At 38.4% G+C, this 27,816-nt stretch overlaps 1 long non-coding RNA gene across 1 annotated transcript in view; it reads right to left on the bottom strand.

Moving 5' to 3' along the window:
* The window catches only part of LOC143442114 (uncharacterized), a 106,722-nt gene extending 99,196 nt beyond the window's left edge, over window positions 1–7,526 (bottom strand). Inside the window, exon 1 of the long non-coding RNA XR_013110046.1 lies at window positions 7,147–7,526. This is a non-coding gene — a long non-coding RNA (uncharacterized LOC143442114). The remainder of the gene's footprint in view (window positions 1–7,146) is intronic.
* Between the last annotated feature and the right edge of the window lie 20,290 nt (window positions 7,527–27,816).

Below are 27,816 nucleotides of genomic sequence, written 5' to 3'. Positions count from 1 at the left end.
AAAGTCCTGTTTGTGGTAAACATTCTTATTCTTTTTTCTATGCTTTCATTTGCCCATCAGCTGGCGTTTGGATAACTATATTCACCATGAGAAAGGACCAGGATACATTCTAATACAAGGACAAATAAAAGCTTTTAAAGCCTTATGTTTCTGCTCCCAGGCAGCTCAGTGAAATCAGTTGTTACTGAAAGCTCTGTGCAAACTTTTAAAACTATCCTCCATGTTTTAAGTGGACATGCTTTATAATATTATTGACCTACATTGGACAGTTTTAAAATGATGCAACTGAAACAATAGTTGACAACGTATATTGTCTTCATTTTTAGAGAATGGGTATATTCTTTGAGATTAGCAGTAAACTTATAATTATTGTGCTTGGGATACTCAGAAATGTCACTGCTATCAAAAGAAGTGATAATTTAGTCTGCTTTCCTAATAAGTGGAAAAAAACATTTTAATAATTGTGCAGAGCCCTAAGCTATGGAAATGTAATTATTATACTATGTAATGTATACCTCTATTGATTGACAGTTAAAGTTTATGAATATTGCAGGTAGTTATGGTTTTAATTTTAAATAAAGTACAGTAGGTGATGAGCACATGAAATGATTTTCCATTATAGTAGATTAAAGTGTTATTTGGAATTTATCAAATAAGTCAAGTTTGAATAAAATGTCTTTATAGATTTTAAATTACATGAGGTTTGTGTATGACAGAGAAAAATGAGTATTTGCTTGTGCAAATTTGTAAGCAAATTTGTGGATTAGAGTTATATTAACATTTAACTTAAATGCATTCCATACCACAGCCAATTTTATAAAATAGCTACTTTTACAATGTTATCACATAAGGAAAACATATGACACTGATATCAACATATATCCTAAAAACAATGCTTTCAGTAAATTAATTTATATTTTTGAATACCTACTATGTGTCAGATGGTGTAGTAGTTACCATAAAAATTTGTCTCATAATATTTGAGGTAAATTTTCCACACAAATATTGATATATAAACAAAATATTTAATATAATTAAATTTAACAGCATATACTTTTAAAATATAATTAAATTTAAAAGTATAAACTTTTTACAAAGCTGAGTGCTTACTCTATATATCTATATATGTATGTATGTATATGTATATATATCACAAAGTATATACACATATGTGTATGTGTGTGTTTGTGTGTATGTATATTTGTTATTTTGAACAAAGTTGCTTACAATTTGTTCTCATTAGGCAGAAATACTACTGAGACTATTATTGTTTAGGGAGTGTCTAGCATATCATTATGTACACAGAGATAAGTGAACTTACAAGATAACACACTAGAATAAACTTTAAAATTTTTTTAACATCGTTTTTTCTTACATAAACAAATAACAAGCCCAGGGTAAAAATGTTTTGAGAATTTACCATTTGCTTCATGTTTTAATAATTAAGTGAAAACAATCAAGTAAAAATATAGATGATCAACTTTTGTCTGCAATAAATGTTTCTCAGTAGCTCTTAAACATCTCAGTTATAGCATTCATCTGCAGCTCATCTATATGTGAAAGTAAAAGTAAGATTCAGACAAAAGTTTTAAAAGGCTGGTTTTACCTTTTTATATTGGATTCTGAAAGCCTTAGAAATTGAAGGCCTTGAGGGAGTGTAAACAGACATCTGCTACTGAAGAGGCCAGTCAGGATCAAGGAGCCATAGTGACCAGATTCTTGTTCATTACAAAGTCTGAGTTCAGAGGAAGATTTTCTAGTTTTTATTCTAAAGTCATTTCCAGCATAGAACATACTGTTTTCCTATGATAAATATGATAAAAATTAAAAAAAATAAGTCTGAAGGTTTTCCATAGGACTTAACTTTGAGCTTAATTCTTTGATTTACCTTGCTTTGTAAACACAATCAAAGCCTGTTAAAGTAATAGCTATGAAAACAAATTATGTGTAAACCTCAGTTCAGAATCATACTGTAACATTAATGCTTTGACAGCTATATGAAAACCTACCCACATAATTTAAAATATTCTCCTAATACATTTCTATTTTGTAGGAAATAATTCTTCTAATGGTACTTTCTGATAAATTATTAATTAATTAATTAGAAACTTTAAATTTGTGACTTGTTTGAGCTAGCCTTCAAGTTGATCATACATGCTCAATAAGAAAAAAGGGCATCATTAATTTTTATTAATATGTAGGATAACAATGATAAGAACAAAAGTTCAGAAATTATTAATTTTCTAATGACATACAACTGTGACAAAAATTGTATCATCTATACTTCATTCAAGCTGTAAATATGATAGGTACTACTTTTGAATTATGTAACTGTTGCCTTCATTATATACTCTGCCATAACTTTGGAGTGTACCATGATGCAAACTGTATATGAATCAAGAATACAGAGTTAGTAATTAGATTATGATTCTGTCCTTTTAGTCTGAAGTTAAGAGGGGGGAGACTCAGGACTACTTTCAAGGCAACAAAACAAATGTAAAAAGGCTTGTTTTACATTCTTAGAATTGAATATTGACTTAATGGAAGAGTGGATTTTTAGATTTGAAAAAACTTTCGATTTCAGCTATCCTGATATATGTGAATATGCTACGATACTGTAGAGTTGTATGATACCTTAAAAATATATTTTCACAAATCCTTGTACAGATATCATTATATATTTTAAATGTCTTTGAAGATCAGGTTCTCTTACTTAACTTACATCATAATTAATCAGGATATAACAGAATTCTGATTTATGAAGTTTAGTCACAGATTTGACACCTGGACAGCAATGAAAATATCATAGTGTGTTTCTTTTATTGCTACTCTTCACTCAATAACCAGCTGCTTAATCAATTCAAAACACTTTTCAGAAAAATGTAAAACTTTTCAATTTTTCTTTTTGTCTTATACTTTTGTGTATTGATTACCATGCTTTTAGTGGCAAGGTTTATTTTACACCTTCCTTCAAAATGTTATGAAGTGTTTTTCAATTCAATTCAAGGCTTCTAAGTAATGACTTAACATACACGTACCCTAGGAGAAAACAAACAATTCTCTCTCTCTCTCTCTCTCTCTCTCTCTCTCTCTCTCTCTCTCTCTCTCTCTCTCTCTCTTTCTCTCTCTCTCTCTCTTGTGTGTCTGACACACACACAAAGAAATTTTACTATAAAATGTGTTACTTAAAACTTACTTATCATTTATATTTATAATTGTATAAGTAGCTACAACTAAGAAAGGCTTCAAGTATTCTGAGGTCATTAGTAATGTTTTTAAAGCAAATTTACTCTGTAGAATGCATGGCTATCTAACATTCTGAAAATAGCATTTTATCATTTCTGATACAAATGATGTCTACATCTGTTTAGTATCAACAAGATGGCGAATAAATGTGGTCCTCACTTTCCTGTTGTCTCTTCTATGGCCTTATCGTTCTCCTCTGTTCTGTACAAAGTACAAAATATTTCCTGCCTTTTCCATCACATTCACATACATTTTCTATTTTTTCTGTTGAAAATTTACCATCACCAAAATGAAATATAATAAGAGAAAAAAATAACACAACTTATGGAATTTTCCACTCCTACCATGCTACTTTCTTGATGCTTTTGTTTGTCTAGACTGTAGTCAGGAGCTTCGGTTCTAGATTCACACTAGTGTGATACCAGGAATTTGTTCTAGGTTAAAAATGGCTTCAGAAAATATCTTGGTCCTGGAATGTGACTAGTTTCTGAATAGTTCATTTTGTGAAAGTCACTCATACAACAGGATTTTTCTCTTGGTGTGTTAACATAGGAATCATAATGAACGTCTATGCATCTATAGTTCTGAGTTCAAGTTCCCTGAAATTTTGTGTAAATAGCAACACCAGAACACAATTCACAACCACAGAGAAGAAAATAAACAAGTTCTTTGTAAAATTCAGTTTCTGTCAGACTCCTTACCTGAGATTCAGTAGCAAATAATTAAGCAAGATGATCTTTCTTACACCTGCTTATGAATGTTATGTATTACAAAGCGAAATGAGTGTTCACAGATATAATACACACTCGGATGGTATATTCCAATGCTCTCATCAACAAACCATGCATTGCGGCTACAGTATTTTGAGCATTTAGTCAGTCTTGTTTAAAGAAAAACTAATGATGAAAGAAGCATTCGTAAGTTTTTTTTTCCATTTCCTTTCATTATACCAGAAGTGATGTTATCCAGCAAACAAAGAATCTAAGCATTACCTACAATCTCTTAAGAAAATAGAAGTTCTCTTCATTTCTTAAGGCAAAGCAAATATTAAAAGATGATGCTTATTCTTCTCGAACATGGACCTTAATGGAAAAAATGATTATGACTACTTAGTATGTCTGTGTTCTAATATGAAACCTATGAACAAGCACTCTACACTTCTTTTCTGCTGGCTAGAAATACAGATAGTGTAAAAGTACTGAGTGGCTAATTGTGAGGTAATTTTAAAAACTGTGCCTTCTGATCAGAAAACAATAGGCTGTCTGGTTACAAAAACAATTGATCACAGTCATGTCCAGTTAATAAAGTTTGGGTTGATTTGTCCTTTCTTTTAAAATGCCTGGATTGGGGAAATGCCCCCACCCCCAATAATCTAAAACAGCAACCAGTTCAGTCAGACTGACACCTAATGGAAACTTTTATAAGTAAATAATTCTTCAAGAGAAAATTTAAACCACACCATCAGAAGAAAATCAAAACACTTCATTTGTCATAACATGAGAAAAGGCTCCTTTCTCTTTCAATTCCTATTATCCCACTCTAAAACTTATTATTCATTTATGAAGCGATTTCAATCATGAGCTGAAGCGCCAGTGCCAAAGAACTGAATGAAATAGCTTATTTTCCAAAAAAGATCTTGCTTATTCCCACAACACATGATGGAATATGACATCTTCCATTTCTCCTTCCAATACCAGGCCCTTAGCTCTGTCTGCCCTTCAACCTTCCACACTTAGTCAACCAGGATGAGACTAACTTTCCAAGCATAGCTAGCAGCTAGCGCACAGCACCTCTCTCTACTTTTCTCATTTCCAGGGAAACAACGGCACCCATAGACACACTGAATGTTGTTAGATACTTAACAAGCACAATATTTAAAAGTCCTTAATCACCAACTGTGGATCCCTAAGAAAGGCAGTTCTTGGAACAATGAAAGAAAGATCCTTAGTTACATATTTTTTTTCTTGATAGTGACAGAATGTTGCCTGCAAAGACAGCTTCTGTTTGTTTCTTCATCCCATTGTGATAACAGGCTCATTCCCAGGAGTCTGAACAGGACCACACCCGTTTCCTCTCTTATCAACATAGCTACATACAAACACAAGTGCTATCAGTCTAGATAGCTTGGGACTCATCTAGGGGCCATAAGGGTAGGAAGAGAAAAAGAGAGGTCTGGCATGGGGGGACCTTTCATTTCACATCTAGTGCTGGAAGGAAAGATCTTAAACGGGAAAAGCTGGTTTTCAAGGGCTCCTGCAGTTTTTCCGGGAGGGGTGAGGGTGGGGGTCAGCTTGCTCTTGTGGGCAAGGACCCAGTAGAGAGAATACAAGTCCTGCAAGGGGAATGGTAAATACTTCAGAGGAAGAACGTGGCTGGGTGCAGCTGAGGTTAGAATGGGTCCCGGGAACCCCACAAGGAAGAGCTGCTTTCATTTCTCCAGCAGCTTCGACTTCTCTGGAATTCAGTCTTCTTAGCAGCCAGTCCCTCAAGCCAAATCAACCCGCAAGAGTCGCGCAAGGGAGGAGAACTGGTCTTAAGTCTAGCCGCGCTTGGTGGAACCTTCTGGGAACCTGAATCGCTCTTGTCTCGCATTTCTCCTCCCACCTTTGAAGCGCCACCACCCAAGAAACCCGCAGCCTCCAAAGAGTAATAAAAGCGAACTGCACAGCCGAGAGGTCCTCTGACAGCCAGGGCTGAGTTCTCAAGCCTCTGCCCTTGCCTTCCACCACGGTGGACCATATTTTCTGGCTCCAAGAAACACCTTAAACTCCTGCTAGATCCGCTTGACCCGGGAGTGCCTGGGTATGATGGAAGGGGTCGCGCCAGCGATTGCTTGCTCCTTGCTAGGATGGGGACGCATCCACATTGCTTTATGGTCCATTAACATTATAAACAGACAAGAATAGTGGAGGATTTTCTCTTCCTCTCATCCCTCTGCTGCAGACCCCGAGTCTGAGAACATGTCTTGATTTTGTTGATGTTCGAGACTCATCCCAAAGGCAGAGGTAGGGAAGGCAGCGCTGGAGAAGTGTCCCAAAGAAACTGGACATCTGAACAGTCACTGCCTGCCCCAGCCTCTTTCAGAAAGGTTCCAGCTCTGTGCCACAGTGCAACCAATCCGATTACCAGCCTGCTTCTCCACCTCTTCGCGGAGAATCCAAAAAGAAAATAGGGGTTCCTCAGAGACCCACAACACTTGTAATCAGAAAGTTCCACCGGGACCCGGCCCCCTGTCCCCCGCCCCTTCCCTAGCTTGATTGCCACGTCTGCTTGCTGAGCAGCTCTGCCGGTCGCGGGTGGGGCTCCGGCTCCGCCCCAGGCCGGAGATACGCGAAGTCACGAGCTTGGGCAAGCTTGCCGGGGGCACCTTCGCCCACGGACACGCCCTTTTTGCCGAAGCTTGCCCCAGGCGACCCTCTCCCTTGCTCTAGGTCAGTGCTCAGAGGTGCAGCTAAACTGGTCCAGGCCTTCTAATCCTCTGCAACTTTAGAGAATCTTTCAGATCGGCACTTTGTCACCTTGCCCTTTAGGAGATAGGAGATAGGAGATAGGAGATAGGAGATAGGAGATAGGAGATAGGAGATAGGAGAGGGGAGAGAGGGAGAGGGGGAGGAAAAGAGAGAGAGAGAGAGAGAGAGAGAGAGAGAGAGAGAGAGAGAGAGAGAGAGAGAGAGAGAGAGACAATACTCAAATGGCAAATGGCCCCACAGCCCGGGCTTCAGAGACCCTCTTCCTTTCTCCGCCTCTCTCCTCCCTTCTCCTCCGCCTTGCCCCCCCGCCCCCAACCCCGGCGCGCAACCCCCCCCCCCCTTTTCTTCTAAAAGCGGTCTGGGTCACCAAAGGTGCCAAGAAGATCCAGAACGAAACCACCCGAGGAAAAGAAAACATAAAAAGTGCTACCTTGGCAACCGGGAGCTTTTAGTGGCCAGCTGGTGGGCTGGGAGGGGCGGCTGCTGCCCGCCTGCCGCTGGTACTCTCCTCGACTACGCGTATTCTTAAGCAATAACAACGTAATCCGTATTATCCACCCAAGAATACCCGTCACCGAAGAGAGTCAGAGGGCCAAGCTGCCGCTGCCTCTGCCTCTGCTACCGCTGTCACTGCTGCCGCTGCCGCCGCCGCCGCCACCACCAGAAAGAACTCTTGCTGCGGAGCCCGCCCCTGGCTAGGGCTGGGCTGAGCTTGACCGGGACCATAAATCCATAACTCGATTTCCCTAAAGAAGGCTCCAAAGCTGTGCTCTGTAGCTTCCTGCCCAGATCTTCCAAATGGCTGTTCTATTTCCAATTCTGAAAGACAAATCACAGAACCAGCCACTTAACACACAACAGACAAGTGCTTTCTTTCCGCGCAGAGCAGAGAGTAGGTGCCAAGGATCTTTGGAGAGTGATAAGTAACCTTCAGTTTACCTGGTGATCACCCAGCGCTCTCCTTGGTACTTGCTCTGCTTCATGCGGACTCTGGTCATGGCCCTCCCACTCTAGGTGCTTTGATTGAGTGTCATGGCAGCGAGTGAACCCTGTAGAAGACATGCATAGTTAAGCACACAAATATTACAAATGTATTTGCCTGGGTGGCTTTAGGAAGAAGTGGGTCTCAGATCAAGAGAGGGTCATACCTTGATGGAATTTTCAACCGTGTGTTTTGGAAATGCATGTTCTCAAGCTTAAGATCACAGAATATAAACAGTCATTCAATTTACTGCTTGAAATCAAATGCTTATAGATCTGCAAAAATAGGCATCTCCCCTTTGGAGGCCTTGGAGCTATATACAACATAATGGTCTTTAAAGGGAGGGAAAGAGCTTCGAGGCACAAAATAATTAAACCCATTTCCATACTATCTGAACGCACTAAGTTGACAAGCTAGAAGAGTCTAGGGTTTAAGCATGACTTAGAACTGCCAGGGTGTTTAATTTCTCAGCCCACCCTTTCAGTACTCACTATGAGTACATCACTGTGCAGTGTTGAGAACACCTTGACAGAGATCCCTTTGAAGCTCTGTCCTCTCAAGTAAATATTTTTAAGAAGGATCCCAATAAAAACTCATCCTCAAAGTGACTAATTTTGACATTAAAGAGAAAAATCCTCCAATTCTTGGATGATCTACATGGCTCTTACTGGAGCAGCTTTGTCTTAAGACCCTACAGTGGATATACCAATAAATGAGGGTTTATTGTTCACTAAATCAAACAGACCAGTGGAACACTACCACCCACAACATGCTGAGGCTCCATTAGAAAGTTCTCAATTTGTTTCTGGCTTTACTTTCAAATACGTGGAAGTACATCTGTGTGAGTGGAGGGGACGGACATGGAAAGATGGCAACAGACATGATATCTGAAATTATGTAAGTGCAAATAGCTCTTCATCAAGGAGTAATTATGTAACAGTCTCTCCCACCACCACAACTCATCTCTGACTGACCTGGTTGTAATTTAAGGTACTTAGGTTGTGCCTGCTCTCATTATTATTTTTTGATATAATACTTCTCCAGGCAGATCAACTCATCATTTTCCTGACACATTACTTACAAGTAGAAACACCAACATGAATTCTAGATTTTTATGATTTAATGTTTGCCTGAAATAACTCAAAAGAAAAATAGTACTTCCCACCGACTACAGCCTATTTCTGCAGTATCTTTTTTTCGGTAAATCTGAGTACATCATTTACCAAAAGATTCAAGCCAGTGAAACAATTAGTAAATACTATCTGCTGCCATTACCCAACATAGATATAAAATGGAGCTTTTCTCTGGTACTACAACCAGTAGAAAAAAAATTCAAGAAAGCTGACAGGTTCCCTTTAGCCTGAACTCCTAGAAACAAAAGCCCTTAGGGAAAGTAATGCAATAGTCTATGAGCAAAGTGTGCATTTCCTCCCGAACTCTTTTATTTAAAATCTCAACTACCTCTGAAAGGAAAACAAAACACATTGTACGGATAGGATTTGATTTACTAAATAGAATGGTTTTCAAGTCAGAAGCATGGTCAAGGCACACATAGACATACACATACACATACACACACCCTGCATACACAGATCCTCCTCACACTGTAGAATCACGGCATAAATGCCCACACAGCTTTTCAGTGCTTTCCAAGTACTTTCCCTTAGTTTATCATGATTCCAAGAAAATCACACACACACACACACACACACACACACACACACACACACACACACACACGAGAACACACACAGAGACCCACAGACTAGCATGCTTAAAAAAAAAAAAAAACTAGAACAAGGCAGGCGATAGGTTTTCTTCCTAACCAAGCAACAGAGTCAGCCCTTTCCCTACATACCAAATGCTCCACACTTCAGCACCTGGACCAGTGGACAGCTCAGCCCAAGCGGACAGCCCGCAGCACTCCCCACAGAACTGACGCTCCGAGCTCTAACCACAGCTCTTGTGCTTCAGCGGGGCAGCCTGACTTACGAGAACACCATTTCCTACGAGACCACTGCCGCTGGGTGCATATTCAATTCAAACCTCCTTAAGCTGTCGGATTTCCCCCACCCATCCACCCTCCCCAACCCCCCTCCACCCTCCACACAAAAAACGGAAAAGGGAAAAAGCCCAACACTACCAGGGCGTTTGTTGATCAACTTACACTTTCCTCTCGAATATTTAGGTACCGCTATCGGAGCAATAGCAGCGGAGGCTTAGGTCCGCATTAAGTACCTTTGTTCGTCGACTCCTGCAAGCCATGTTTATTAGAATCTACAATTCCCTTGCGCCCTAATAACTGAAGGTGTGTTTTTTCGGGCAAGGGGTGCTTTCAGCACCTTTTGATCTCTCAAGGCCACTGCGACTATGGCAGTGTTCCTCTGTACTTCCCCACCCTGTCCCCCACTCCCCAGCACCCATCCTGGTTAAACGCTTGGTAATTAAAACCAAACATACAGAAAGCGAGCTACAAAACAATCGGTTTAGGAAATAAGGCAATTAAGCTAAAGCAGAAATATTCTCATTCTCTCTCTCTCTCTCTCTTTCTCTCTCTCTCTCCTCTCCCCCTCCCTCCTTCACTCCTCCCTCCTCCCTCCTTCTATCTCTCCTTCCCTCTCAAGTAGAAAGGGGAAAACACGAAGGAGAGGGAAAAATCGGGAGGAGGATGGTAGTGGACTCCTACAATCAATGGCAAAACACTATACACATCGTCACTGAGTAACACTCTCGGTCTCAGACAAAAAGAAACCCATTTACCGATGTAAACATAGTCGCCCTCTCCCACACATTCTACATCTTTTGCGTTTGTTGAGATTTGTCTGCGGTACCGCAGGTATAGCAAAGTAACTGTCACAAATCCGTCTAGAATAAAGTGCTTACCCTCTAAATCCAGGTTGCAGGCTGAACTCCAACTGTGTGCAGAAGCCAGGAGTCATCCGATGGGCGGCGAGGCAGGCTTGGGCAGTGAGAGCCGCTGCTCTCTGAGCGCCCGGTTACAGTGTTAACAAGCCCTGGGAAGGGACCTCGTCGCCTCTCGCTGGCTGTGCCCCAGTGCCTTCGCGTGGTGGCGGCTTGCTTATGCTACGGAGGAGTCCCAGGCGAGAGCCTTCAGCTGATGCGAGCTTCCAGAAAGGCGTGGGGAAGGGGGGAAAATCATCTAATGCAATCAAATCGATCTGATCCACACCATCTGTCGCCTGCCACTATACACAAACGTTAAAATAGGAAAACGGAAAACACTGACAGCCCGAGAGGCATGGTCTGCAAAGAGTTCATTTTTAGCAAAGCATAATTGGGTATGGTCGGCATACAGTTACAAAAGCCGCTGTTAACCATCCAGTAGTGGACCCCGAACATGCTAATGGTGGATTAATTGAGGAAGATCTGACGTGTGAGCTTCATAGTCTCTTATTCATGACTTCCCAATGGGAAAGGACCAATGCCTTGTGGGACTATGGTAACATACAGTCAAAAAGCTGCTAAGAAAATGGCTGTGTGTTCACAGCACCTCTCTCTGATAACAAACATATGTCGACTAAAACGGTTTAGTAGAATGGGAGGGGGTGTTGGAGAATAGAATTTTCGTTCCCCCGTAAGCAACCCCCATATTCTTTCCTTAAAGCAAAGCAAAAATATATACAACATCTTTAGCACACTGGAGAGAAAAAAAAATGATGCTTTTAAAGCCTTTAATTTTTTTTTTTTAATTTTTAAAATCAAGACCAAACTGTCACATAAAGGAAAAGGAGCACTTACACAGCAGTCCCTTTTTTTTTTTTTTTTAAATAATCTATCATTCTTTTTCTTACAGTGATCAAAATACATACATAGTATATGCTGGTGTATATACATACATAGTATATGCTGGTGTATATACATACATAGTATATGCTGGTGTATATACATACATAGTATATGCTGGTGTATATAGAAACAACCTAGTAAATACCACTAGCAGTAACTCGAGGTTATTTGTTCTACATACCCTCTTTGACTTATTGAAATCAGGATGCCTTTTAAGGAAACATTTTGTATCATTTAAAATTGATGTAGGAAACATTGGATGCAATTGCAGGGAGGAGATGGGAAAGAGTTTTTAAAAATTAAGTTTTACAGTTGCTCCTCCCACCCGTATACCTTTTGGTGGGTCTCTGATCTGTACTAAACATTGGATGGGGGAGATATGGGAATGTGGGAAAGGGTAGAGATGTCAGGAAGAGGAAAAGGGTATATATTACTAATAACCGATAAATTCTATTCTATTTGTAACAGACAAAAATAGGGAAATAAAATATATCATATCCTGTCAATTATGATATTTAAATGCATACCAGTATTCAAAATAAATGTTTTATATATGGAAGGAAACATATTTCAAAGTGTGTGACTGCCCCTCACCTATTTGCAATTTTCAGATATTTTTAAAGGAATATTATCAGCGAGTTTATTCTATATGCATGTGGAATTATTTTATTACCTGTTATAAATATGCTGCACTTCTCTGATTTTCACACCCATTTGAAAACAGATAATCATATTCAGTTTATTCTGCTTTTCAAAAATTACATCAATTCTTTAGTAAACAATTAGTATTTGAGATCATTCTTGAGGTAGCTGAACGTGTCTACTGAAAAACTCTGATAATCTCTTTAAGAAAAAAACCTGAATTCGATTAGTCTAAAAATATAGCTTGAAGACAAATCAAACAATTTACCTGATCTTTTGTTTCAATATACATTAATTAAGCACTCTTTCCAACCTACACAACATTGCAGGGTCAAAGTCAGAATTTCAAGTCTAATAGCTCAGCAGCCTTAGCTGTCATTCGCGTCAAGCTATTGCCCCCTGCAGGTCAGGTTGAAACCGCAGGCAGATTTTGGCCAGGTCTTCAAAAATTTTATGATAGTCAAGTTATTATCCAGGCTCAACCAATATGCAAGTAGAGTCAAAATTTCACCTTTGTTTTGCTTTTATTTAAAGTATTGATTTAGAAATAGCTAGGCATTCATAAAATGAGCATTAAAGAAAATAGAAATTCTAGGTTTTTCTAATAAGAACTTAGCTGGGGTAAGCAAACCATCTCCTTTATTCATGACATGATAGAAACACCGATGCACTCAAAACGGTCTGTCCTTCCTTTTCCCCCCCAGGGGAATCACTGCAACTCAAAGGAGTGTTAAATGTAAAGTAATTATTTTCCAATAATAAATATGTAGTGCTAGGCAATCTGCTACATCACCTCATTGTGCTCTTGGTAGACTCTGTGGAGGGCATTCAAATCAAACCCTTTGGGTTATCTCATCTGTTCACAGAATAGAAACAATGATATCGCCTTTTGTTGATTATAAGATGAAACAGTGTTTCAACTTTCACACTTGTGTATTACTATTCTTTCTCAAAGTCAACTCTTATGAATGAAGCACCTACTGAGCAGGGAGAAAATTTGGAATTGACAAAAAAAAATAACCACACATATCAAAATACATCAAGTTTCTGCAGTATGATACATCAGAATTACATCAGGCTTGTGAGGAGAATTCAGAAGGCTTATGGGAAAATTCACATTTAGGGAGGCAATAGTGTGATACTTCACACTATGTTGTAAAGAACCTGCAATGGTATTTCCTTACTTTGCAGATTCAGATTTCATTGGCAAATAGAATATCTCATTCAACATGCCACATAGTCTAATGACTAATTATCACTAAGAATTTTACTCAGTCACATGTTGGATGCATAATTTTCCACATTGTGTGGAAGTGGCTAGAAACAAATTTTTTTTTTTTTTGCTATCTTAAAGATATTCTTAAAATGCTTGCCAAAGCCTTAGTGACAATACTCAGAAGTTTTTTTTTTTTTTTTTTAAAGGATTTCCCCCCTCCAAATCTTCTAGAATGTTCATAGGAGACAGGAACTATAGACACTGCTTCTCTCTTTTAAATCATGCAAAAAAAAAAAAAATCAAAAAAGGTTGCATACTTTTCTTTGTTCAATTTCATCTTTGGAATATATTGAAATTTTAGAAGGACACAGTATCTTTATATAAAAGTTCTTTACCTCCATAATTCATAAGCTCCACTCCATATAAAGAGGGGCCCTTAACAAGGTTATTGGGCTACAGATTGTGGAAACACCAGAACCACAACCAGTTACTGATGCTGACACATTTCTAGTTGTCTTTAAATTGTGTTTAAAGACATGAAAACCTATTTTTCTTTTGAAAACTATTATATCACATATATGATATCTTTATCACACATGATTGGTTTGTACAAAAACACATTGCTATGAAGTCTCAAATGTTGACTACCATGATTTAAATGCTTAGCCAGAGTCTTCTGTTAGAACCTGTAAGAGAGGTGGTGTCCCCGGACAAGAGAGTGGGGATTCTCAGTTCTCCCTGTACTAGACAAAGCATGTTGCCTACAAGTGCTATGGAAAACATAAACCCACTAAGTTTTAACAGCACTGTCCCATGTTCAAAGGAACAAAATAGAGTTCTAGAAGCTAGAACAGTGATATTACTCCGGGAATGGTGGGCTATTAAATGTAAATTTTCAGTTGCTAAAGCCCATCCAATCCTATTCATATATATGTTCAATGACTTAACTCAGGTTTTTCCTAGAGGACTAAGAGAAAAAGGAAGGGAGGGAGGGAGATAGAGAGGGTGGGGACTGGTATTCAAAAGACATGTGCCTGAGTGGTGCAGGTTGTAATAATAGAAGCCAGTGTGTACCTGTATGGGGTGTTTAGGGAGATGATATTGGAAACAGTTAATTTATGCAAATTTTAGGCCTTGGCTACCATCAGGACAACAACAAAAACCTTTCCCCTGGAAAGTTACAAACTTTAAATCTAACTCATCTAAACTGAGGCCAATTAAAAACTGATCTCAAAGCAGTTTTAAGTGAGGCGAAAGCCAGTGGGAGTTTAGTTCTCCCCGTTGGCATAGAGCATTCCAAAGGGCCGGACTCTCAGCCCCACTCCTAGGCAGAAGCACCAGTTTTGTTTGCCACATGGCCGCTCCTTTGAGCCACTACAGCTGGTTAACTCTGACTGGGATGGATGAATCCTTCAGGAGAGTAAGGGAGTGAAGTGAACCCCATGCCATCTCACATCAAGGTAAGCAAGCAAAGGTGTGGTTCATAGAGAACATCAAAAAAAACCCAGCCCTACCACTTCCTGGCTGATTAATCTGCTCTTTGCAATGCAGAAGCGCAAGGTGGGTGCCTAGAGAAACCTGTTCCTGTGCCCGACCTCGTGGTCGCTTGGCTCCTTCACTGGTGGGCGACTTCTCCTTGCTTCCTAAAGTTAGGGATTAAGGATGACCATCGCAACCCGAAATGACCCGGAGCTCGAGATCGAAGCGAAACAGCACCGGGGGACTTCATAGAGGGGTAAGGAGAGGAACGCACTCTTGTGCCCAGCCCCACCCCTCCAGGATGCGTCCTGCAAGAAGCAACACATGCATTGCACCGGCTGAAGGTTTTCAGTCCTTGTCCTGCTCCGGGGCTTTCCCCTTTCAGAATCCTTATCTTTGCATAAGTCCCCGGTCGCCCCCGCTGTGCCCACCGACTCAGAAGAAGAGCTCCGGGTCCCCCTGCTGGTCAGATAAGGCCGGCGCGGCGACCGACCCACTTCAGACTTCCACTGTCTGGCCCCACCCAGACCCAACTGGACCCTCCGCGCCCCCAGCGTAGGATACCATTTCAAACAAACAGAAAACCAATACCACCAAACAAAGCTCTTTGAAAAAGAAAATTCAAAACTAAAAATTGCTTGCTCACCTTTTACTGCTCAAAGTAAGTGCGAGTTCAGCTTCTCCCTAGGTTCTCAGGGACCCTTTCCTAGACCCTAGCTGAGGTATAGGGGTTGGGTGTTCAAGAATCCACTCTGACTCTTCCCCTCAATAAAAATAAGAGAAAAAAGTCACAGCTGTTATTGAAAACACGTTTGAGAGCATCAAGATCACACACACACACACACACACACACACACACACACACACACACAAACACACACACACACACACTCCACTCAAGGAAACCCACATTTATCAGTTCGAAAGAGCTCTGATGACACGTTTCTGGAAGCTTTTCATCAATGGTTGGAGGACATGTCTGTTTATAGTTCAGAATGTGGATTGCAGGCAATAAGTGACCTGTGAGTCACAAGAGGAGGGAAGGGGAGGACTCCCTATCCTCTCCTCTTCTGCTACCTGTGCTGTAGTTTTCTTGAAGGAAAGTTGCATCTCATACACTGGATCCTGTACCTGAAACCTCTCACTCAGAAATGGAAGATTATTCTATTTTTCTAGGGAAATCATAGGTTCACTTTGTATGGTTTTTGAAAGTAGTTTAGCCTTGAAAAAGGCTGTAGGCTTTGAGCTGTAGTTCTTTTCTGTATGCCTCTGTGTGTGTGTGTGTGTGTGTGTGTGTGTGTGTGTGTGTGTGTGTGTGTGTGTGTGTGGTGTGTGGTGTGTTTGTTTTCCTATTCTTGTTAGAGAGTGAGTACATTTGTCTTCATGTGACTTTGACTTAGAGATGGGGGTCGTATATTGTCACTAGTACTAGCAAAGTCAGTTGTTTCTGTATATATATTGTCAGAGAAGGCAGTTATTTTTATGTGTAGTTTTAGCAATTAAATACTGATTTATCCAGTGATGGATCAGGGATGTTTCTGTTTTCTTCACACACTGATCTAGGTAAAGAAACTAAAGAGTTTATGGGTAAACAGGATGTCAATTCATAGCAGGCAAGATCAGATCTAAGAATGCCGGGGGCTTTATGATGGTGTGTTTAGATGGATGCTGGAATCCCTGACTTGCTATTAATGTAGTGGATAAGGCTGTTGTGACAAGAGCTCTGTTTCCTGCCCATACAGCAAGCCATAAAGAGTTACAGTTCCTTGGGAAGATGAAGCCAAACAGTGTAAGGGTCTCTACCATACAGAATGCTTGCTCAACACTAGATGCTGTGTGCCTCATCTCCTTTGTGTTCTCAATCTCACTTAATCCCCACTCCAGCCCTGTGAACTAGGATCTGTTGTAACTTCTCATGTCACAGAAGGGGAGAGTCAGACTTGAAAAAGTTGACTAGCCCGACTATGGCTAGAACATTTGGTGATGCAGGAGCAATGACATGAGAGCAAGGCAAGCAACATATCTTGGGGACTCCAAGTTATTGTACATTGCTCTGACTGGTGATATTGAAATGAACATTTTAAGTCAGAGACTTAGTCTTTCAGAAGGAAAAAATTATTTATGTTTTATGATAAAGAAACCTTTTAGAAATATGAATATTTGCTTTATCCACACTGTGGTGGTGCATGCCTTTAATCCCAGCACTCAGGAGGCAGAGGTAGGCTAATATATCTGAGTTCCAGGTCCCAGAATGGTCTACAGAGAGAGTACCAAGATAGCCAGAATCATACAGTAAAATCCGGTCTTGAATAATAATAATAATAGTAATAATAATAATAATAATAATAATAATAATAATAACAACAAATTGCTTTGTAAGAGAGTTATTGAGAAATCTCTCATTTTAGTGGTTAGAAAAAGAAAACTTGGCAGTTAGACCTAGAGCAATGCACAGTCCTTAAAACTAGAGCTTCTGATTATAGCTCTTTAGTCCATTCCATGATGCACAAAGAAGATGCACAGAAAAAAATTCTTGCATCATAAATAGCTCAGACAGAGCCCACATTTCACCTTAATTATAAATGTCTTCTTATAAAGAAAAACTATACATTTATTTTGGGTGGTGGATTAGGGGCAAACGACTAAAATAATCATATTGGCTTTACTTGAAATGCAGTTAAAGCAGTTAAAAGAGGTACCAGGAAAGCTAGGCTCAGTTAAACTTAGCCTACCCAACCACTCAGAAGGTCCAGCCCATCACAGTTTGGTAAAGCCATCCCACAATGCATGTCACAAAGTTCATACTAGTAAACCTTAGTGTTACTCCTTTCATATGTTGCTTCTTTGCAGTTATGAGTGGTTATGATGAAACTTCAGAGCAAACCTCAGAATGGAATGCATTAGTTTGTCAAAGGTTTTTGAGTGGCACCCATATTTTTGGTGTATACTTAGGACACACTGAAATATATTCAGGGAAGTTAGTTACTATGTGCTGTGCAGTTAGCTTAGGTGGAGAATGTGTTTAATGGGCTGCTTTTAGGTTCCCATCATATTTAGTAGGGCTCACAGAATCAGAGATACATCCAGATGAGCTACCCTAAGTCGTGGGTTGGACCGTGGCCCGTATGCCTCAGCTTTCTCGGTTGTGTGCAAATTATTTGGCCACAGGGCCTACCCTCATGATAGGGATCTCTGACGTTTCCAAAACTGTAATTTAGTTGAATATAGCTGTTAATATCAAGTTGGGGATTTTCTGCCTCTCATCTCTCATTAAACTGTTAGTATCAATATCAGTTTGGAAGCAAAATGTTATGTAATGAATCTGGTTTGTTTGTGTGAAATTATACCATAAATGCTTTCACAGATTTTTTTTAAAGACCTGAAAAGCTTTTTGAAATGATCTAATCTACCCCTTCTGTTTTATAAAGGGGTGGTGTGGTGTTCCGAGAGATAACACAGAACTTTCCAAGTCACTTCTGGAGTCAGGGAAGAGAGCAGGCCCCAGAGTTTCTGTATGCAAGTGCTGAGGCTTTGTATTCTCAAAGCTTCATGTCCCTTCCTATTTAACTATCAGAGATTTGCCCCCTCATTCAGCCACTAGTTATTGCCATGAACTTGGCAACTGTTCTGGACACTGGAAATTCAACACAGAGAAAAACAAAACAATCACGGGAAAAGGCCTTCATTTGTTCAAGCTAAGCTAAGGGCCATTGTTAGTGAGGTTATGTAAAAAACATTTTACAAAGACAGTTTTTTTTCTGAACATAGACCTTATGCATTATAGTACGTATGGAAAAAATATACAGACATTTTTCCATATAACATAGTCAATAAATGTGGGAAACTCTTCATGCCAGATAATAAACCAACAATTGGAAATTACGAAGTGGATATGGCTAATCATATACAGATACAGAGATCTCTTCAGTGGTCTGTTCATGGGTCAAGGATGACTCGTTTCCAGAGGCTTCCTGTAAAGTGAGGATTAGATGTCTGTAAGTAAACTTCTGTGGGAGGTAGAATAAAAAAAACAATAAAGAGATCAAATTATTCTATATAATGTGTTTGAAAAGGCCACCTTTTAAAGACATATGACATTGTCCAAGCAGGCGACACAGTAGCCTGAGATGAAGCTGGCATGGGGACAGTAGAAGCCCCAGCTTCTCCTGTTTTAGACTAACATTATTTTCTCTTTTGAATAGAAAACACAGTAGTCACTTTTCCTCATAGAGCAATAATGGAGAGATAGGTACAGAAAATTTAATCTGAAATTTTCAAAACCAGAAAGAGATTTTCCCTCCAGAAAATAGAACTCATTATTACAAACAAAAAGTATACTGGACATTGAAATGAAAAATTACCAAATGATTAGGACATAATAATGTTTTCAAATCAGTGCCTGCCTTTTCCTCCATAAAGATTCTAGTCAGTTAGAGTTTGAATAATGAGAACCAATAGCCAATTGTCATATGTCCATATTTGCCACTAATGAGGGGCAATTTGTTTTGCAGGGTTTTATTGTGCTTTCCCTGACAGATGATCTGAAACTTCCTCTTGGCAACAAAACAGAATGGAACTTTTGTTTAATGAATGGGGGTGGGGAGAGACAAGAGGACTGTCTGATATTACGAGAAGAAAAAGTACATTGACTTGTGGAGGTTTCCTTTGTATTCTCTCTTGCCAACTTAGTCACTATTTTTTTTCTGAGTCCTGCTAAAAGAATACTATGACTTCTACATTACAGCTTATACTAACACATTAATATAAAATAGAGATTGGCTATTTTATATTTTAGTCTTTTGTATGTTAATCAGCTAATAAATTGGGATGGCTGGACGAGTATCGGGTGACTGTCCCACAGTAGGGGTGACCCAAATCCAATTCCCAGTATGGTGAACTGTACAAGAAGTGGTGCAGAATTTTCCTTTTATGTTGCCTGGATGTCATGTAGTGTTCTCCACTAAGAAAATGATTGGGTTGGATTCTCAGGAGAGTCACTCTTCTATTACCTGCTTCCAAGTGTAACCGAATCCAAACCACAAGTACACACAGTGTTGAATTACAGAAAAAAAAATGTTGAGTTGTTATCTGTACTGCCTGTGTTATTGAGATTAGAAGTTATAAGTAAGGAATCCCGAGCATCTCTCCTCTTTTATGCCCCTAGGCCAGCTAAAGAATCAATAGCATGTTCCTTTTTCATGATCACTTTAAAAAAGGGAGCAAATCTTAAATAAAGAAAACATGAGATGGGAGATCATTTTGATCTGCCCTAAGATGGGAGCAAGCTTATGGAACAGTTATATTGAAGCTCCCAAGAGAGGTGAGAAAGGTTATCTTTCTGGAGGGGTGAAAGGTCTTTTTGATCCACACAGCTTTAGGGATCACCCTTTATAAAAAGACAGACAGACAGAGAGAAAAGGAAGAAAACCTCATTCAAGGTAGGGCTTGAGCAAGGAATGCTTTTAGCATTTATCTATTCTATATCAGACACATAATAAATATAGTTTTGTACCTTTAAATTTGTATTTAGCTAGGTGTTAAACTCGAGGAATAATCTGTTTACAGAAAATAAAGCCATTCCTATTTGAAAACAAATGGAAAAAAATAATTATTTCTTCTCAAATGTGTACCCTTTTAATTGATCAAATGTATCCAAGAAATTCTGCCGGCAGTTTCAGCACTCTGTAGGTGTTGTTGCTATTCTAAATTCATCTGCAAGAGGAATTGTAAATGGTATTTACCTTTTAATTAAACAAAGCATCTTGCAAATTAAACACATGTTCTTGCACATCAAAATTTAGTTAACATCCTTTTCATTGTTCATCCCGCTGACACTGTGACAGTATCCTGAGTCCACACACAATGTAGAATGATGATGGTCCCCTCCCCTTCACTCTCCTCATGTAGATACTATCATATGCTAGAGTACACGCTGGAACTGACTTCTAATAACAGGGAAGCATTTCTCTCTGAACACTCTTGATATTGTGTAAAATATGGGACCGCATTCATGTGTCCAGACCTGGAAAGCTTTGGGTGCTGATCTGACATATGTCTTACAGTCTTACATTGGAGATTTGACAGTGAATGACAGAACACCTTAGAGGAATAGAAGAAGCTGATAAAGGCAGAAGCAGCAGCTGTGGGTGCAGACTGCTTTCTAGTAACTACACACTTCTTTACATGCAGACCAGTAATTTGACATTTATAATTCACCGCAGAGCTGATTTTCTGTCATTTTCTTACTGTCAAGTCCTCCACATTTTGAAATAAATGTCCCTTCTAATTATTATATGAATTTGAACTCCAACATTCAATTTTCCTCCCTGTCTCTTATAATGGAGTGGTACATTTGGCTGAAGTCTGATTTTTAACACCATTTAAGAAATATGATCATATATATATATATATATATATATATATATATATATATATATTCTCACAAACCATACATGGGAACCCTGTTTTCCTATTACACTGAGCCTTACATATGAATACATGTTTTAAATCCCATCTATCAGCAGTTTCTAAGAAAATAAGGTTATTAACAGCAGAACGAAGCTGAGATAATTAGGATATAGTCTTGACGGAATTAAAGTCAGAGAGAGGTTTTCCAATAGGCAAAACTGTAGTTAACGATTGTCACTCATTTGTACGGGTGCTCATTAATTTCTTTTATTTCTGTTTATTTATGGTTTATATAATTGGAATAAAGCCATTTGCCTAGAACTTTGCCAAAGGAGAGACACTTCGCCTCGAAGAGAAACGTCTGAGAGTAATTCTTAGATGAGGCCTAAGGTGGGCTCAGATCCTCCCTTCTCAGTATGAAATTGTTTTTGAGATTCCATGCTTTTCTAAATGAGGAATTATTTTCACTGCCAATGTTAAGTTTTAAGGTTCAGGCGGCGAGCATGTTGAAGAGACAGACCCATGGAAACAATTAGTGTGAGGGACGGAAATGATTGGGGATGGACTTGGGTGAAGTAGAGAGGGTAGTCCTGTAGTCAATGGGAAAGGGGCTTGGAGGAATGATCTTAAATAAGTTTTACAGGCCTGAAAGAAATAATAAAAGTACACATTTCCCAAATATAAGTTTGATGTTCCAAGGCAGAATTTGATGTCTCAGATATGTATTCATCACATATTTGTGGAATAATACTGTCTGGTGATTAAAATAATATTGCATAAAGAACAACATTAAAAGCCCTGTATTGATTGAAAGGAGCGAATGGATCATGAATGAGAAGAGATACAAATAAGACCTACTTTAGCCAGACTCATATTCTTAGACTCAATTCAGATGAATACTGGGAACTTGGACTCATCACCACTGTATACTATTTGTACACCAACAACACTTTGGTCTCCTTCTTTAGACATCACATAATTCAACTGGATACAATTTCCCAACTACAAAGAAAAATCTAGAAAATCTACATCGGTTAATGAGTTTCAGAAATATCAAGCACAACTTTTCTTCATGTGTAAAATATGCCTGAGCTGTAGACATGAGACTTTTCCATCTTCAAAACCAACCAAATGAATAAACCAACAACAACAACAAAAAAACAATCAACAAACAAAACACACAACTTTTACAAAATTTAATGTTGATCCTTGTTCCTCTTGGCATTTATGAGGTTTATGCAAGATAGCATGTTGACACTGCCCTGCCAAGTTCTTTAGAGGAGTGCAAGAGATCCAGAGCTAGATTCTAATGCTTGTACAGCAAGCACTTTACAGGGTCTTGACCCCAGTGTACAATCATTTTCATGACTTTCTGTTTCTAAAGTGATTTCTGCCATATATATATATATATATATATATATATATATATATATATATATATATATATATAATGTCCCTAAGATAATCTATTCATTTCTAAGAAAAAAATCCATTCTTGTAGGAGTGTTAATAAAATGGTTAGTGTTTCTTTAGCTCTTGGTAAGTTCTAGTCATTGGACTAAGCATTGGCAACAACAATCCCCAGAGGGAGGTTATCTCGGGTGACTAAAATTTAGGAAGTTTTAATTACTTACTTGAAGTCAACAGTCACCTAGTCAAGTGTGGAGCTTGCTTGTAAGTCATTCTTTGATTCATAAAGCAAGGCTTTGACTTACTGGGCTTGTTGTGAATCCTCTGCCGTTCTCCTTTACCTTATGCCAGATCTGGTACTTAGTAACTTACGGGCAAAAAAATAAAAGCCACAAATGAAAATAAGGGATTTAGATGAGAAAGACAACTTCTGGGTTTAGGCTAAGGGAAGTTGTGTAGATAAGTTCAGTCTGCAGAAACGTGCTGGGCAAGGCAAGTGTGACTTTAATACGTCTCCTGTTATTGAATGTACTGTAATCCAAGTTTGTTTCCTATTCCTCAACAACTCTTGGAAGAGATAGATCCTGCCAAAATTTGAATGGAACTATAAGAGTCTGAACAACCCAACCAAAGTCAAACTTTAAGAACTAGCTTTATTGATTGATTGATTCATTCATCCATCCATTCATTCATTCCCTTATGCACACATTCCTTTTAGAGCATAGCGATGTGATGTGAAGAACAGAAATGTCTTTAAAATCACATAATTCAAGCATAGGCAACTGGGCATTCTCTAATCAAGACCCACATATGACATAATAAATGGAATTACAATGCCATGCTCTGGGTCAGTTATTCATGACTCTATCCCTTAATTCTTTTCTCACACTCTTATCCTTGCTTCACACATTTTTCTGACTATGGCAGTAAAGTCCAACAAAGTCTTTTTTTTTTTGTTTTTTTTTTTTTTTTTTTTTTTTTGTTTTTTGTTTTTTTTTTTTTTTTTGGCAAAGTTGATTGTAAATCAGTATATTGTCTTTGAATTGATTTCACTGTTTTCTTCCCAACTAGGTGTTGGGTAATGACTAGCTGACACATTAGGAAGTTCCATAAATAGTGATTGAATGAATGAATGAATGAATGAATACAAATGACCAGACTAAAGCCAGAAGCCAAGTGTCTTTGATTCTAACCAGGTTTTTATTGTCATTCAGTTCATAATAGGAATAAAGAAACATCTCAACTTTTGTGTACAGGAAATTTGACTGTCTTTCAATGCACAACTTTTCTTTTTGTCTATATCAAATGAAGCCTAAACTAAAAGCAATTCAGCCCAAAGAGATCCATTCAAAGATGGTTCTCAAATTGAAATGATGTAAATTAAACAATTAAATGTACAAGACTTTGCAGAAGACACAGGAAATCACATTTACTTCCAATAAGATCATGACTATTGATGTAGCACACTACTTATATTCCTGAGAGTGAAAATAAAATCAGACAAAGTGTTTCTAAGAGATTTGAGAAACCTTTAACTGAGCTGATTTTATATCCAAATATGTAGCAGAAAAAATATGGGCAACTTGGCTGTCATCTGTCTCTATGATTAATGAATGCTGTACCCAAACATCTGGCTATTCAGAAACACATAATGCTTTCATTCAGCATTCATTTATATATTTTGTGTGATTACAGCATTGGGCTGCTTTTTCTATAATCATATAAGGTACTACTACACAAATGCTCTAGAGGACTTCTGAGTGCCCACTAAAGACAACTGTTTCAAGTAACAGAAAAGCTGTTAACTCCGAACAGGAATGGAGGAGGTTTTAAAGCCAACCCTATCTTGCCATGGTCCCTGTGTGAGAACTCAATATGAGATGTTCAAAATCAAGGTGTTATGAGACACCTAGTACATAACTGAGAGTGGATCCTTGTTAATGCCTTATACCAATCTCCTTGACTATCACTATCCTGATGCTAAAGTATTTGACTCCTCATTGTTCAAAGCCAGGTTTCCAGATTCTTGATTCAGTAGTTCTGGCTTAGCAGAGCAAGTGATCAGTATACAGTTTCTGATGAGCTCATTGGTACGTGTTGCTGTCCATTGTCTTCTGCAACCTCCTATACATTCTCGAAGACTGCTGCGTCTTGTTTCATAGTTTTAGTTCTTCGTTTTTCTGCCTGTAAGATATTCCCCAACATGTTCCAGGAAAGTTCTTTAAGTATTTCCCCACCCTGAGCGCATCTGGGCAATGACTTCTCAACTCTCCTTTACAGCATCTAACACCTTTTACCTCTTCTGTAGCTGCTGAGAACATTGCAGTTGTTGTCCACATTACAGATGGAATGTACAGTCCTCCAGTGCATGCATGCAGAAAAAATATGAGTTGTATAAAAAGTGTTATTTTTCTTAAATAATTACTCTCTGTACTATTTGATGCTAGTACTTACTATTTGGCCTAATTTTGGCTCATTCAAAATATTTACGTCAAATTTAAAATTTAAAGATATATAGCATTAAAATTAAAACCCCCAAATTCTGAGTATGAGTTATTGTCTAGGAAACAAAACCTTAGCAGCCCTTTCAGGGGAATATTATGCAATTATGAAAATAATGAAAAAAATGATTTTATAAGCATTTTTTCATTCTCTTATTTCATGGCAAGTGGTGAGTTTTGATTTAGGTAATAATATTTTAGGTAATAATATTTTGATTTTAGGTAACAGTATTTAAACCTCTAAAGATGTTTTAGCAATACTATAAGAACCATTTACTCTTAATTTTGATTTATTAATGGTACATTCTCAAAGCATTGTTTTTATCTACTTTTCTGCTATTTTTCTGTTTAGATGGAGGTGTTTGTATGAATGTGTGTATGTGTGTATGTGGCTTTATATGTATGTGTGTATGTTTCTTTGAATATATGATACATGTACGTCTTTGTATATGTGTATTATGTACTTACGTATGTGCATGTGCAGGTGCAAATGCCTGTGTATATGTGTGTGTGTATGTGGACGTGCACACACATGTGTGTATGTGTGTGGCCATGTGTGTCTTTCTATGTATTTTTTTGTACTTATGTGTGTGCATGTTCAGTTGCACATGCCTGTTTGTATGTGGGCGCACATGCCTGTGTGCATGTGTGTGCATGTGTGTTTATGACACATTTTCTTTTCCTAGGCCCAGCAGATTTTGTTTTAGTTTTACAGTCTCAAATATAAAAAAAGTACTAGCTTTGTTACAATTTTGGTTCTGTTTTCCCAGGTTGACAGGAAGTCCTTTAATAAGGGACTCAGGCATGTTTGCTTTTCAGGAATTATTTTGTTCAATTGTAACTTCATAAATAATTCTATTTCACCATTTTGTCATTGACTCCATTTTCCCTTAAGCATCTTGCTTCTTGGTCTTTATTTCTGGGAAGATTTATGTTTAAGCTTAATTTTATTCTTTATGATCGTCTATGTGCTTTGTTTCAAAGTTTCTGCATTGTGATCTAAGTTTGCTTTTTAATCTGTAAACTCTGATGTAAGAGATCTAATTTCATTTTGTTGTTTTCCATAGTTTATTAATGAGACTATAAGCTGATATATTTTAAGTCCATTATCCAATTTTTGTGGAAATGTTGTTTGACATATCTGAAAATATTTTTACACATATTTATTTTTTAGACTATAATGAACTATATGAAGACAAAAATGTGTCTTAGGAGTTGTTTGGTTTGTTAGGACGATAGCGTGTCTTTTGATATGGAACATTGGTTTTTATTAACTGACTAGATTTCTTACTCTCTTAGGTGATGGGGTTTTGATGCCCTTTTCTGTGTGCTGAACTTTATACTGTCATTTCTCGTTTTCTTAGTTTTCTAATGGCCACACCTGCTCAAACACTTTCCATCTTTTTGTTCTAGACACGGTGTCTTGGGAGGGATGGGCTTCTGGTGCTCTGAACTGAAGAGTAAGCCTCAGGTGCTCTGCATTTTATCTCTGTCCTGTTGTTTTCTATCTCAGAGTCCTCTGATGGACCAGGTCTCAGTCTTATTCTTGGACTTCCTCCTGCAGTGACATACAGCCCCTTCTTAGGGGTCAATTATCCTTCATCCATCAGTGAATCCCCTTTCTCTGTTTTTATATACAGAGTCTCTGATTGATTTGGCTCAGGAGTTGCCTGTGTTGAGTTTGGGGTCTTTACTTCAAGATTTACATAGAATTTGAAATTTGCCTTTTACTTAGCCATTTTGTACTCATGCCTTTAAGTGTCTTACTTACCTTAATGTTGATCTATTCTCTCCTTTGGACATAGTGTAGGGAAATTAAGCGACATGTGGATATCCTAATATACAGGATCCCAGAGGCTGTTATTTGAAACATTCTCAATGAGAAGGTGAAGAAGATGTAATACTGAATTCATGAAGCAAAACTTGTTACAAACTCTCCTGATGTGTCTGTTGTTTCTGACTGCATGTGTGATGTACTACAAAAAAAAAAAAAAGTGACACAGTGAGCCTGGCTACACTAGCTCTGCTAATTGAGCACGTATGCATAAAGACTGCCCTGGAAGCTGGTGTACGTTAATTTGTTCACCCTGCGTATGACTAGGTAGTAGGAGTACATGTAGCTTTCTTGTTTAATAAGTCAAATCACAACAGAAAACTAAAAGCAATTCTATTTTGGAAAATTAAGAGTTTTCACACTTCAATTAAATTCATCCAAGGCTTTAAATTTTTATCCTAGCCACCCCCCAAAAATATATTCTACTGATCTCACATTATATTCTTGATGAATTTAGACTATGTTAATTAAGTCTCTTGTAACTATAATTAAATGAATTATTCATGCATACATATACACACATTTACATGTACATTCAGAACTATTTGTATAAAAAGGCAAATCTCTTTGAGGAGCTGGTCAAAAAGCAGTGATAGGAAGCACAGAGAGTGTGTCCTGGGATGGAGTGCTGCACTTAGCAGAGCATCAGGGCTGGCTGCTGCCTGCAGAAGCAGAGGATACACTAACAAACACTTCTGTGTCTGTAACTTTGTTCCTGAGTTATTCTGTTCCAAGCAATGTTTTTTAAATGCAGTACGGTGTAGTAATAATGGGGGAGAAATGGGGTAGAAGAGTTGGGGGTGGGTGGGGATGGGTTGGTT

Source organism: Arvicanthis niloticus, chromosome 4, assembly GCF_011762505.2.
Source record: "Arvicanthis niloticus isolate mArvNil1 chromosome 4, mArvNil1.pat.X, whole genome shotgun sequence".
NCBI classification, from domain to species: domain Eukaryota; kingdom Metazoa; phylum Chordata; class Mammalia; order Rodentia; family Muridae; genus Arvicanthis; species Arvicanthis niloticus.
The sequence above is the reverse complement of the archived record's forward strand: the minus strand, read 5'-3'. Positions and strand labels throughout refer to the sequence as shown.